Source organism: Oreochromis niloticus, linkage group LG20, assembly GCF_001858045.2.
Source record: "Oreochromis niloticus isolate F11D_XX linkage group LG20, O_niloticus_UMD_NMBU, whole genome shotgun sequence".
In the NCBI taxonomy this organism is placed as follows: Eukaryota; Metazoa; Chordata; class Actinopteri; order Cichliformes; family Cichlidae; genus Oreochromis; species Oreochromis niloticus.
In genome coordinates, this window is record NC_031984.2 from 1,024,191 (window position 1) to 1,037,227 (window position 13,037).

At 49.3% G+C, this 13,037-nt stretch overlaps 1 protein-coding gene across 2 annotated transcripts in view; it reads right to left on the bottom strand.

Annotated features, from left to right (window-relative positions):
• Window positions 1–13,037, bottom strand: part of LOC100700370 (nucleolar protein 4-like) — a 76,344-nt gene that overhangs the window by 29,308 nt on the left and 33,999 nt on the right. The window lies entirely within an intron of this gene.

The window sequence follows — 13,037 nt, forward strand, 5'->3', positions numbered from 1 at the left end:
CAGAGCTAAACCAAAGCTAAACCTGAGCTAAACCTGAGCTAAACCAGAGCTAAACCAGAGCTAAACCTGAGCTAAACCAGAGCTAAACCTGAGCTAAACCAGAGCTAAACCAGAGCTAAACCTGAGCTAAACCAGAGCTAAACCTGAGCTAAACCTGAGCTAAACCAGAGCTAAACCTGAGCTAAACCTGAGCTAAACCAGAGCTAAACCAGAGCTAAACCTGAGCTAAACCAGAGCTAAACCTGAGCTAAACCAGAGCTAAACCCGAGCTGTGAGCTGAAGATAAAACCAGCGACGGTCCTGTCATCACTTTACTGCTCCTCACATCATCCAATGAAGCCACTGTCAGCATCATCACGCACATGTGAGGACCACAGCGCAGGACATGAACACACAAAGCTGACTGTGACTCACACACAGCATGTGTGAGGGGATCACATGCTGTGTGTGATCAGTGTGACTGAATGAGTTAAAACAAAACAAAAGGCCTCTCTGTCGCCCTCAGCAGCCATCACGCCTCCTCTGAGGGGAAACGTCACACTTCCCTGGATGAGTTGGGATTTTTGGGCAGCCGTTGGAGGTCTACAGATGTAAACACTTTTCCGAACTCGCTTGGGTCGGATTTGCAGCTAAACGATGCTCCTATAAGCACCGTGAGCGATAAAAGAGCAGCAGCAGGGTCAGCATGAGCAGGAGCTCTGGTTGGTTTGGGGATCCAACCTGAACAGAGCTGCACTTCTTCTGCCCAGTATCAACAAACGTGAGCATGGACGCCAAACCAAGCTAAAGTTAGCATGCACGCTGAAGTAGACAAGCTAGCGATCGTTGGCTGATTGGCCCAAACTGTCAGTGCCTGTATCCAGGTACTTCATGAACCAAGCTAACGAACTCACCTGTCCAGATTCATCCAGCCTAACAGAGTCATATGCTGAGCTGATCAACCAGCACCAGTGTCACAGGGCAGTGTACCAGTCCACACTGATGTTCATCTTCAGTTCTTCTGCTGGTCTTCATCAGCAGCAACCTTAGAGGCTGATAAATGAACCACAGCTACAGAGGGACCTGGTTGCGCTGGCTCCCTCTGAGCTCTGAGAACTTGCTGCTTTGAGCGCAGAATCATCTATTTTGTGACATCTTACAGAAGAAATTCCTGAGTGAATGGAGGATGTTGCTGTCAGCGTTGTTCGTTGGACAGGAACGTCTGATTCTCAGCTCAGACTAACCTCAGAGTGATTCTCGCTGGTTCTCTTTGGTGCTGAGGCTTCCTCTGCATCGTCTCAAAGAGGATACGTACCCAAGTGCACATCTATCACGGCCACAGTTCAAAGTACTCCTCCTTATTCTGCAGCAGTATGTAAATCAAAGAGGCCTCAGTCAGCGCTCGGTGTATCCCTCTGACATCTCCTGCCTTTACCTCCCCGTTTAAATTCTCTCATCATCATTCTGTTTGTGTTTCTGATCTCCAGCTCTGCTGCTCCCTGCCTCCTACTTTCTTCCTCTCATTATCCAAACTGCAGTTCTTCCCTCCTCTCCTGCCTCCGCCGTGAAGAAGGCGACACGTGTTGAACCCGCAGCTTGACTCACCTGAGACCGAGGCTGGGGTTGATGGCGTAACCTCGCAGTAATACGTGCACATCCTGACTTGCACTTCCTGTTCCCTCTGACGTGCTGTTCTGTTGCACCGACAGCCCTCGTCTTCATCACCAACAATGTGCTGCTCATGTTAGCATGTTTGGCTTTCAGCGTTTTCTAGAACAAAGCGAGCCGAGTGTCCTTTTAGCGAAGCTCAGACGAAATCGACCAATGAAAGAACCCCAGGGGTCGCTGTGAGGTCGACCTCCTAACTGAGCCTCCACAGCCCATGTGACCATTTCAAAGACAAAAGCAGTCAGGTAACGTTTTCATGTCCGAGGAGCACATTCGTCCTCGGCTGTGCCGGATGCTGCGTAGTGTTTCACACGTTTCACAATAAGACACTCTGTAAACGTTTAGTCGACTGAAATAAATCACACTTTGCTGTCACACATAGCGCTGGGTGGGCGGGGCTGGGTGTTTCTACACCTGGATAAAGGTGGAGAACAGCCCGAGGACGAAGCCGTGCTGTGGATCTCGCACACTTCCTCTAACACTCACCGATCTTTGGAGCAGCAACGAGCGGCAGTGTGGCGTCAGGGTCAGGAAACTTCACACAGTAGCACCAAGGAGACCACTGACTGAGAAAAGACAGCAGGTAAACATATGAGAGGGTTACCTAGGCAACCGGAGATTGGGATGACGACCAACAGCCAGCCGTCAGTGTGACGTGTGTGAAGGGGCGTGTTTTAACCTCGTCCACAAACCTGACCACACAGCGTTTCAGGTAGCGTCCATCCTCAGCTGACCGCCTCTTACACAAAAGATGGGCGTGGCCTGTGGTTTGAGCACCACTCAGCAGCCGTTAGACACACCCCGACCCTCCGCCATGTTTTTATATGAGCCACGCACTCTTCCTCATCACGTCTCCTTCCTCCACCCCACTCACTGCTTCAGCTCTCTGTCCTCCACACATCTCAGTGTGTGTGTGTGTGTGTGTGTGTGTGTGTGTGTGTGTGTGTGTGTGTGTGCGGCCTTGAGAGGTGAAAGACAATGCTGGGAGCTCCTCCCTGCCTTCCTCCCACACACACACACTTGAGGAATACAAAGACCCAGACTATGGAGACTCTCTCCTCCTCGACCTCGCTCTCTGCACCACTCCCACACACACATTCCTGCAGCATCAGCCACACACACACACACACACACACACACACTGCTAGCTTTGCGGTTGGCTCTGCATCCCTCGCACCTCCCCAGGTTTCTCTCTTCCTAGCAGTCCTGTATCAGCTCCTAACTCGCCCCTCGAGCCTCATTCATCGCGGAAACCTTCACCATCTCTGACTCTGATCTCTGCTGCTCATAAATCTCCTCCTATGTTTCACACATATGGCCAAACCCCCCACAGTCAGCCCCCGTCTCCCCTCAGAGCTGATGCATATATCCAGTATCTCTCACTGGCTCGTTCCTTTCTCTCCGCCAGCGCCTCACATCCACTCCAAACTACCCCGAAGGTCTTGCTATCTACCCACACCTCACCCCAGGGTACTATATGTCAACCTGGCACCCCTGACCTCTGCTGTAACCCCGCCCCCTCCACAGTCCCACATCCTCCGTATTTACACAGAATAAATAATGTGCTGTATTTATTCCCCTCCATAAAACTTTGCGTCCATCTTAAATTATGACTTTTAAGGCTGTAATCTAAACAGATCACGTGTGTTACCACGTGACCTTCGACCCCGACACACAGTCATTTTAAATGCACACACACAAACAGAGCGAGAGGCTCAAATTTATCCGTCATGCATCCGAAAACAGCCAGAAGCCATCAGGCGTTTGGGAGGCGGACCTCGCTGCTTTAATCTGACATCTCGACTTTTATGTGAAAACTTCTGAGAAATGTATCGAGTCAAATACGAGGAATGGAGTTCAGGCTGTTCATAAAGTTTGTCGTAAAGTGTTTGACGGAGGTCAGAGGACATAAAAAAATCAAAGAGACATAAACCGGAGGAGAATAAAGAGCGGCTGCTTCTCTGCGGCAGACGCCGTTGGTTCAATAGTCTGGAGCAGGATTTGGAGACAGCGCTGCATTTACATCCACCCACACACACACAGCCTCCATCTGCTGTCTGCACACACACTTTACCCAACTTTACGACCTCGCTGTAAAACTTGACTGCCTGTCACAGCTCACCTCCATCTGTAACTACGTACAATCTCCGCACAGCAAACTCATCCTGATGGAGCCACCCAGCCCAGCTCCTCCACCTGATGGAGTTTTATACTGGAGTCACCCTCACAACAGCAGCAACAGCAACAGTGCAAAAATCAGAAAAGAATATCACAGTTTTAGTTTTAGTTCAAATTAGGCTTGAATGAGGCGCCTTCAGTCTGCACACACACAGTGTGTGTGTGTGTGTGTGTGTGTGTGTGTGAGATGAATGAAACCATGAAGTCGGGCTGAGAGATAAAATGTGGTTTGATCCTCGATCAAAGACAGGAAGTGGAGATGAAACTGCAGTTCTGTGTCGGGTGAAGCTCAACGCTCTTCTTCAGATAAAGAATCTGACTGTGAGCTCTCACTTCTCATTGTTCCTGATACAGCACCTCCCATCACCTCCCATCACCTCCCATCACCCGCTCCTCCGGGGCTCCTTATCGCTTCAGGTAAAGCCAGAAAGCCTCACCTGGCCCTGATGCTCCCACCTGAGGAAAAGCGCGGCACTCTAACGACCGGAGGCGTCATTGACACATGAAAGCAGAACCAAGCCATCGTATTCAGAACAACGTGGACGAGCAGTCCTGGAACCAATCAGAGCTCAGCCTGAGCCCCTGAGACGGGAAGGACCTCGACCCTTTGTGTCTGAACTCTTTACAGCAACTTTCATGTCCCTGAAAAAGTTCCTGAGAGCTGCAGAAAGCTTGCGTGGAAGCGGCGCTCGGGGGCGGAGGGAGGACATGAGCGCTGCACTTTGTGTTTGCGTGAATAGATACGACATTGAACAGAGAGAAAAGGAGTGAAGACAACACAACGCCACAAAGCCTGACCCGAGAGTATCATCGCTTCTGTTCACAGAACAATGCCGGAGCGCCGGAGGACGACTGATCGGCCTCGACTCTGCGCGCACGTATTCTCGTGTCTTCACACGGCGAGAAGTAAAACATGAACAACGGAGAGAGATGAGGAGGGCGGAGCATTAACAGAGGAACATGACGAGCTGGAGACGAGCGGCTCCGCGGCCTCAAACGACTCATCGGGATAACGACGGAGGAAGAGTGACGGAGCGACGAGCATCAGTGTCCCGCTGACGCCAGCATGAGCTCGTCACCAACACGCCACAGCTCAGGAGACACGAGAAACACTGCTGTGACACTGAAGCTGTTTGAACCTCCAACACCTCCACCCTCAAACACCACCCACCATTTCTGCTGCAGCCGAGGAGCGGAGGTCACGTTCAGCGCTCCTACAATCTCATCAGGACGCCACGCTCCACCCAGAGTCCCACAGCAGCGAGCGGACCAGCACCTGAATGATGGTGGAGCTCGCCATGTCACAATTATTGGTTGGACTCCGTCAGGGCTGCCCGTTCAATTCAACGGTGTCAGGGTCGGCGAGCTGAGGGTCGGCGAGCTGAGGGTCGGCTGGGGTGTGAACTTCAAAACTCTGCTTGACGTTTTTCTGCTCGTCAACACTGAACTGAGCCTTTAATGAAATCAGCAGCAGAACAAAAGCATCACAGGCCTTGATGCTCGGACACGCCGCCACACGCTCGCTACACGATCGTGGCTCAAGAGTTGGGAGCTCGCCTTGCAATCGGAAGATTGCTGGTTCGAGTCCCGGCTCGGACAGTCTCGGTCGTTGTGTCCTTGGGCAAGACACTTCACCCGTTGCCTACTGGTGGTGGTCAGAGGGCCCGGTGGCGCCAGTGTCCGGCAGCCTCGCCTCTGTCAGTGCGCCCCAGGGTGGCTGTGGCTACAACGTAGCTTGCCATCACCAGTGTGTGAATGTGTGCGTGAATGGGTGGATGACTGGATATGTAAAGCACTTTGGGGTCCTTAGGGACTAGAAAAGCGCTATATAAATACAGGCCATTTACCATTTACACGTGTGTGGATTAGAGCGGCGTGACCTTGTCCTTCAGCTCGTCACACACACTCCACCCTCTTCCTGTCAACCTCCCCCACAGCGCCCCTCAGCCACTTCAACAAACAGGTTTGAGGTGTGTGTTTGCTCACCTGTGTGTGTGTGTGTGTGTGTTCTTATGTTTTATGGTGCAGGTTCAGAGGACGTCCAAAGGTTGGCCCCATAAAGTGTCCCAATCTGAAATTTGTACCCATCGTTATCAGCTGCCCCCCGCAGAGGGAACATAACCCCACACACACACACACACACACACACACACACTCCTCTCTCTCTCTCACACACACACACACACACACACACACACACACACACTCCTCTCTCTCTCACACACACACACACACACACACACACACACACACCTCTCTCTCTCACACACACACACACACACACACACACACACACACACTCCTCTCTCTCTCACACACACACACACACACACACACACACTCCTCTCTCTCTCACACACACACACACACACACACACACACACACACACACACACACACACACACTCCTCTCTCTCTCACACACACACACACACACACACACACACACACACACACACACACTCCTCTCTCTCACACACACACACACACACACACACACACACACACACACACTCCTCTCTCTCTCTCACACACACACACACACACACACACACACACACACACACACACTCCTCTCTCTCTCACACACACACACACACACACACACACACACACACACACACACACAGCCTTTAAGGCAGTGTAATAAAGTAAAGAGGCACACCTGAGGGGTGACCTCAGGTGTGTGGGGCCTCAGAGATAAGAGCGGGGACGGCGATGTGGACAAATGTCGTGTTTACTCGTGCAGTAAATCAGAGTTGCACAACGAAGAGGCCAAAAGTAAGGACGGGCTCAGCAGGGAGCGAGCTCTGACTGCACACGTGCAGAACATCTGACGCCGCCGCCGTCACCGTCGGGTTTTTCCTCTGCTGTTTGATCTGCAAAGAAATGTGTGATATGAAAATGCTAAATATTGTACATGCAGGTAGCTTCTCCTTAAGCAGCCAATGACGGCGTGTGTGAGACCGCACAGTCCAGTGATGACTAACGCTCCTTCCTGTTACTCAGCGTCGCTCTCCATCGCACGAATACAGACGAGACGGAAAACAGTCTCGTCTGTGACAGAGCGAAGGTCACGGGAGCGTTCGGAGGGGAACGGCGAATCTGCAGCGAGGCCTTCCCCCAGAACAGCCCGAGGTCAGATGGGGGGGAGGGGCTTCAACCCTCCAACCACATCAGCCAGATGTTTTAGCTTCAGTCCATCCTTCCTCTATCCTCTCATCTCCTCTAATCCCTTCCTTCCTCACATTTATCCTTCAACTCCTCTCCTCTGCTGCCACATGTTAGCAGAGCCTCCATGAAAGGCTGGAGCTCCGCCTTCTGTGAGTGACCTCACAGCAGCCATGTTATTGGTCACATGATGCCATTAAAAATGTTAGCAGCTACAGCCGCCTGTGTCCCCATCCACCTGTCAGTCACAGAGGCCACGCCCCGATGATGCAAGCAGGTGAGTTGGTGGTTTGTAGTTTTCTCTCAGAGCAGCTGATCCATCTCTGCTCTGTCGCAGAGTGATGAAGAGTCATCTGAGCAGTGAATATCTAACACATTTTCCATCAGCCTGCTTTTTGTTCTGCTATTAGTGACGTCTGCGTTTCCCAGAATCCGCTCATAAGTGACCCGAGCGCTGCTTTCAGCCTCGCAGAGTAAGAGCCAGAATAATGGGCTGGGAAAATTACAACGGCCGCTGCAAACCCCATTAGGCCATTTCCACAAAACGCTTCACATCCCACAGTGCAACACGCACACACACACACACACACACACACACACACACACCAGGCTGCAAGCAAGTCCACGCCGCTCTGAGAGCTCACCGGGTTTAGTCAGACGCTTGTTTAAAGGGTGTCGAGTAGGGCTGCCACAAACGATTATTTTGATAGTCGACTAGTCACCGATTATTTTTGCGATTAGTCGACTAATCAGATCATGCATCGATTGGACGTAAAACTTACAGCTTGAAAATATGTTAAACGTTTATTTTGTGACCCAGAAAGAATAATAAGAGTAATATTAAAACTAACTAGCTGCCGCCATTGTTGACAACTGCGCTGGGCCGCACTATGAATTCTGGGACACAGCTTCTTCTTCTTCGGGGTTTAACGGCAGCTGGCATCCTTTACATGCACTGCTGCCATCTTCTGTTTCAGTCCGTTATTACACTTTTAAATCCTACTACTTATTCCTGCGTCTTTTGTGATCTTACAAAGCTTCAAACGACGCGTCGACTATTAAATCAGTCGTCGACGATTTTGATAGTCGACGTAATCGTGACTAGTCGACTAATCGTGGCAGCTCTAGTGTCGAGGTTCGAGTCTCTAACAGAGCTCATTACAGGCAAGCAGGAGGCTGCAGCTAATTATTCTCACACACACACACACACACACACACACAGACTCACACACACACACACACACACACAGACACAGACACACACACTTACAGACTCACACACACACACACACACACACACACACACACTCTCTCACACACACACACACACACACACACACAGACACAGACCAGGGGCGATTCTAGGATCAGAGCTTTAGGGGTGCTGAGCACCCAGAGAGCTGCCCATCCAGGCAAGGTAAACTTTAGTCGTCACGATGAGACGTCTTCCCTGTCTCTGTCAGTCCCTGCATCCTTAAATGTCTCCAGTTGTCCCGAGTTCTCTCTGACTGTCTCCTTGGTGCATTTAAACCCCTGTTCCTCCCTGTCCTCGTCATCTGTTGTCTTAGTCTCCATTATCAGTCATCATAATTGTAGCCTCTCTGTGCAAGTCTGCAAATTTCTTTATTAAATCATAAGATTCTTAAATTCACCAAGTCTCTCTGTCCCTGGGTCCTCGTCACAAAACATGACATCACTGTTTTGTACATTTTAACACAATTTAATCCCCACATTTGTGAAAGAAAAGCAAAACACTTTTTTTGAAAAGTTTGTAACAAAACCATCTGATAAAGGTTATTTAAATGCTGCTAAAGAAGAATGAATTAGAATTTTAAAAATTACATATTCTACCGTTAATTACTGTGGGAGAATAATGAATGATGCTCACAGTGAGTAAAAAATAAACTGAGCACATTTTTGGGACAGAGATTCACTTTTAATGTGAATGTATAATATAATACAGATACATAAAAATACACTTGAAATGTACAAAATATTATTAAAAAATTAGAAAAATGGAGACACCTTGGCCTATGGTGCAATATATACAATGTATGAAAAGATCTTTACTGCAGATTCTACTATGGCTCTGGAGATTTTTTCTTTTCTTTTATCCTGTCACCTCACCTTGAGGTTGGCAAATCTGTCTATCACATTTTGGTGGTCAAGGCTCTCAAGCATCTCTTTCTCAACTGACATCACAGCCAGGTGCTGGAGTCTGCTTTGACCCATGGTCCTTCTCAGCCAGTTATGGAGCTGACTCAAGACACTAAAAGACCTTTCACAGCTACAGCTGCTAACTGGGTTTGTTAGGGCAACCTGAATAACAGTTTTCAGTATGGGGAAGATCTGATTATCCAGAAGATTCTACAGTGTTAACATATCTGGAATGGCACCAGCCTCACTCTTGAGCTTCAAAAAGTTTTTGGCAACCGTGACTTCCTCTGACTGAAGCTCAATATAGTAGTGCCAGGGCTGACCACCCAGTTTGTTTTGCAGATTCTGTACAGCAGCTTTAATATAGGGAGAACACAACTTCCAGATTGTACGAGTAAAATTAGTTGGGGGGGGGTTTCTTTGCCAGTTTAACAGTTTCTGTTTTGCCTGTTAGTACTCCCTGTCTGTTTTCTTACCTGGTGCTTCCTGATCTTGTACTTTCTCCTCATGTTCCCCTCTTTCCTCTCTCCCTCTTTGGACTGACAATCACACACAAATAGATTGTATTCAATTAGATTAAAAAAATATTATTAAGATCACTAATTAAAAAAAAAGTCCTCTCTCAGTGTACTTTCAAAGGGCAAATAACCAAACCACATGTACATCTAATAAAGGATATAAATATTGAAACACTGATCCAACATTATCCTTTATTGATGGATCATTTGATCTTACACTTTTACCTGAATGTGGCTCCTGTTTTTGAAAAAACTTCCTCATATCCAATATGAACCTGGCTGTCTCTCTGTACACACAGACGCACACACACAACAGGAGTTATAAGGTTAATGCGCATCCAGTCAGTTAGCTAGTTAGTACCTTGGGTTCAATATGCAGATATGATAAAATAACCAGTTTCTCTCATTACATTTCAAACAGGACAGTGGTAACAGCAGCAGGCTACGGATAATGTTAAGTTTTACATTTTAAATAGGTTATATAAATTTCAATGGGAGCAACAGGACGGTCAAATATCGCTGAATTTACTACAGAGTAGGACGGATTGTAGGGTAGCAAACATAGTCGGGAAACACGTTTCCAACACAGCAGGTTACCTGGTGTAATGTTTTTCAGCTAAAAACAAACATGGTCTGACTCCTACCTAACTATATAAAGAGTAACTGAAGGTTAAATGCAGCTAATATGTTTTAAGGAAGGTACTTATGCCTCCTCTCCGCTGCGTCTCAGCCACTCTGGCAGCAACGGCGCAAGAGCCAGAGCAGGGGGGGGAGGCGAGCTGGAACAAACCATTTTGGGAGGGGGGAGGGGTTATCTATACTTTTGTTGTTAAAATGTTCCATCTCAATTAAGTAGTGTATGCTTTTTAAATTTTTAGTATTGTGTCACGCAAACAGCAAATATTGTCAAAAAAAGGTAAGAAATCTTTGGGGGTGCTTTGATTCATTTTTGGGGTGCTGAAGCACCCCAAAAAATGGGCTAAAATCGCCCCTGACACAGACTCACACACACACACACACACACACACACAGACTCACACACACACACACACACAGACTCACACACACACACACAGACACAGACTCACACACACACACACAGACACACACACACACACAGTCTGTCTTTATCTTTGACTCTTTATTTATATTTATTGATTTCTTCTGCTTTGTGTTTGTTAATCGTTTTCACTGTGTTGCAGCGGCTCGGTCCACACTGGCTCCTTCTCCATGACGTTTCCAGCATCCCTGGTAATTAAAGCAGACATGCAGGTGAAATTCCCAGAGCTGAGCACCATCTGAGCGCTGCTACAGACCGGAGCCTGCTCCCTGCTTTGTGCCCTGCGAGCATCAGCGTGAATAACCTGCAGCAGCTTCATGCCTGTGACACAGAGCGCCGCCACCCTGATGTTTGATCATTCACTGAAGGAAACTTCCCAGAGTGCATTCTGGGTAAACGTCAGGCTTCATCAGGAGTCAGATGAAAGTCTCCCTTTTAGCTGCAGGTGATACCAGGATGGTTCCTGCTGTGGTAAAAGCGCCTTCTGAAGTTTCCTCCAGTGAATGATCAGAAACAGATCAAAGATGGAGCTGAACAAATCTGATCTCTCCATCGTGACTCCTGCAGTGCTCTGATCGCCCTGCAGTTTAGAAAGGAAATGTTCATGTGTCATATTGTCTCGATGCGCCGGCCGCCATCAGGGGAGGAGGTACGCAGGATTTAATCTAATGCTCCTTCCTCTGCTCTGCCTCCAATTCATACCTGACCTCCACCCTTCAATCCATCCTGCACCCTCATCCTCAGCCTGCCACACCCCCCCAGCTTGATTGCAGGGGTGAGGGGCAGTGAAGGAGGAGGGGGTCAAAGTCATCCTGTCACTTGTTTCCACCAGCCTACTTTCCCCGCTGCGCCGCATCCGACTAGGCAGGCTGCCACCATGTGCACGCACGCACGCACGCACGCACGCACGCACATGTGTCCATACGGGAGGTGAACTCTGCTCTCCTCGTCACTCTTCATCCTGCCCGTCCTCCTCACAGCTCACCTGTCCATCCTCCTACCTGGACACAGTCTCTCAGCACCGAGGACACGAACTAGGAAACATAACCACTACAATAACCACAGCCAGAAAAAAGGAACAGGAGGTCAACTATTAGGAGCAAGTGCAGCACAGACGACATTCAGGATCCTTAACTCCAGCCGTCCTCGTGTCAGTAACCTTTGTGATGTGAACAGAACAGCGTCTGCATACTGAGGCGTAAATAACTGCTTTGTAATCTGTGCTGCAAAGAATTCCCCACAGCAGACGGTTTGTTACACAGGACTGAGTGGGAAGAGCCAGGACGGCGTGAAAACATCACCTCCACTCGCTTTTCTCCTCAGTCAGAAACATAAATGTCTTTGAGCGCTCGCCTCGCTCGTGCAGGATGCTGGACAGTCTGACAGGTACAACACCTGGCAGGACGGAGAAGCCGTCCCGTTACCGGGCACTGAACTGTCGTCCAGAATCTCGCAGTCTGAAACCCAAACGTTACGGAGCGTTTGATAATGATCGTGAAGGAGAATGACTCAGTGGATCTGTCGTGGCAGTAAAAGCAGTTTGATCATTTTGAGCCGACTTCATGTTTCATGGTGAGGTTGATTCCACTCTCAGCAGAATCCATAAGATCAGGTGCTCTTTGTTCCTGATGAAGACCAACATGAAGCTGTGCAGCACATAAAAAAAGGGAAACAGGTTTTACTGGAACATCTGTAACAGCAGCAGCTGCAGACAGTTTCCACCTCAGTGTGTCATGTGATCAATATATTGGCTTGGCTCTCCTCAGTTTCATGCTCTCCCTTCCTCCTCCTCCTCCTCTTCATGATGTCACCCTCATCATCCCTCCTGCCCCGTCTCCATTCCCCTCTCCACCCTCAGCTTGTCCCCTTTTGAGAGGATCTGTGATGTCAACTCCATCTCCTGACGAGCCCTCTTCATCCTCTTCCTCCAGCCCACAGAACGAGCCGGGAGCCTCTCAGGGGGCGGGTCAGCAGAGCAGAGGATCTGGTGTGGATGTAGCTTTGGGGGAGGGATGAGAGGACGCTTAGTGGCCAGAAACGAGAGGCAGTGGAGGGGCCACTTATGAGGAGTGCGTCCCCTTGGAGGCGGCGTGATGTGGAGAGGGCAGCAGCCTCTCAGAGAGCGCGGTGAAACATCGACGGCAGATGACGGAGCTCTGCCGCTGGCAGGGAGAGCTCAGGCCGTGGTCGTCTCCTCCAGCAGCTGAATAAATCTACACAGACAGCCCGAGTCAAGGTTAACGCTGCCGCAGAGCTGCTTCACCACCGGCTCTCATATCACAACTGTCAGATTCAAACAGCTGGAC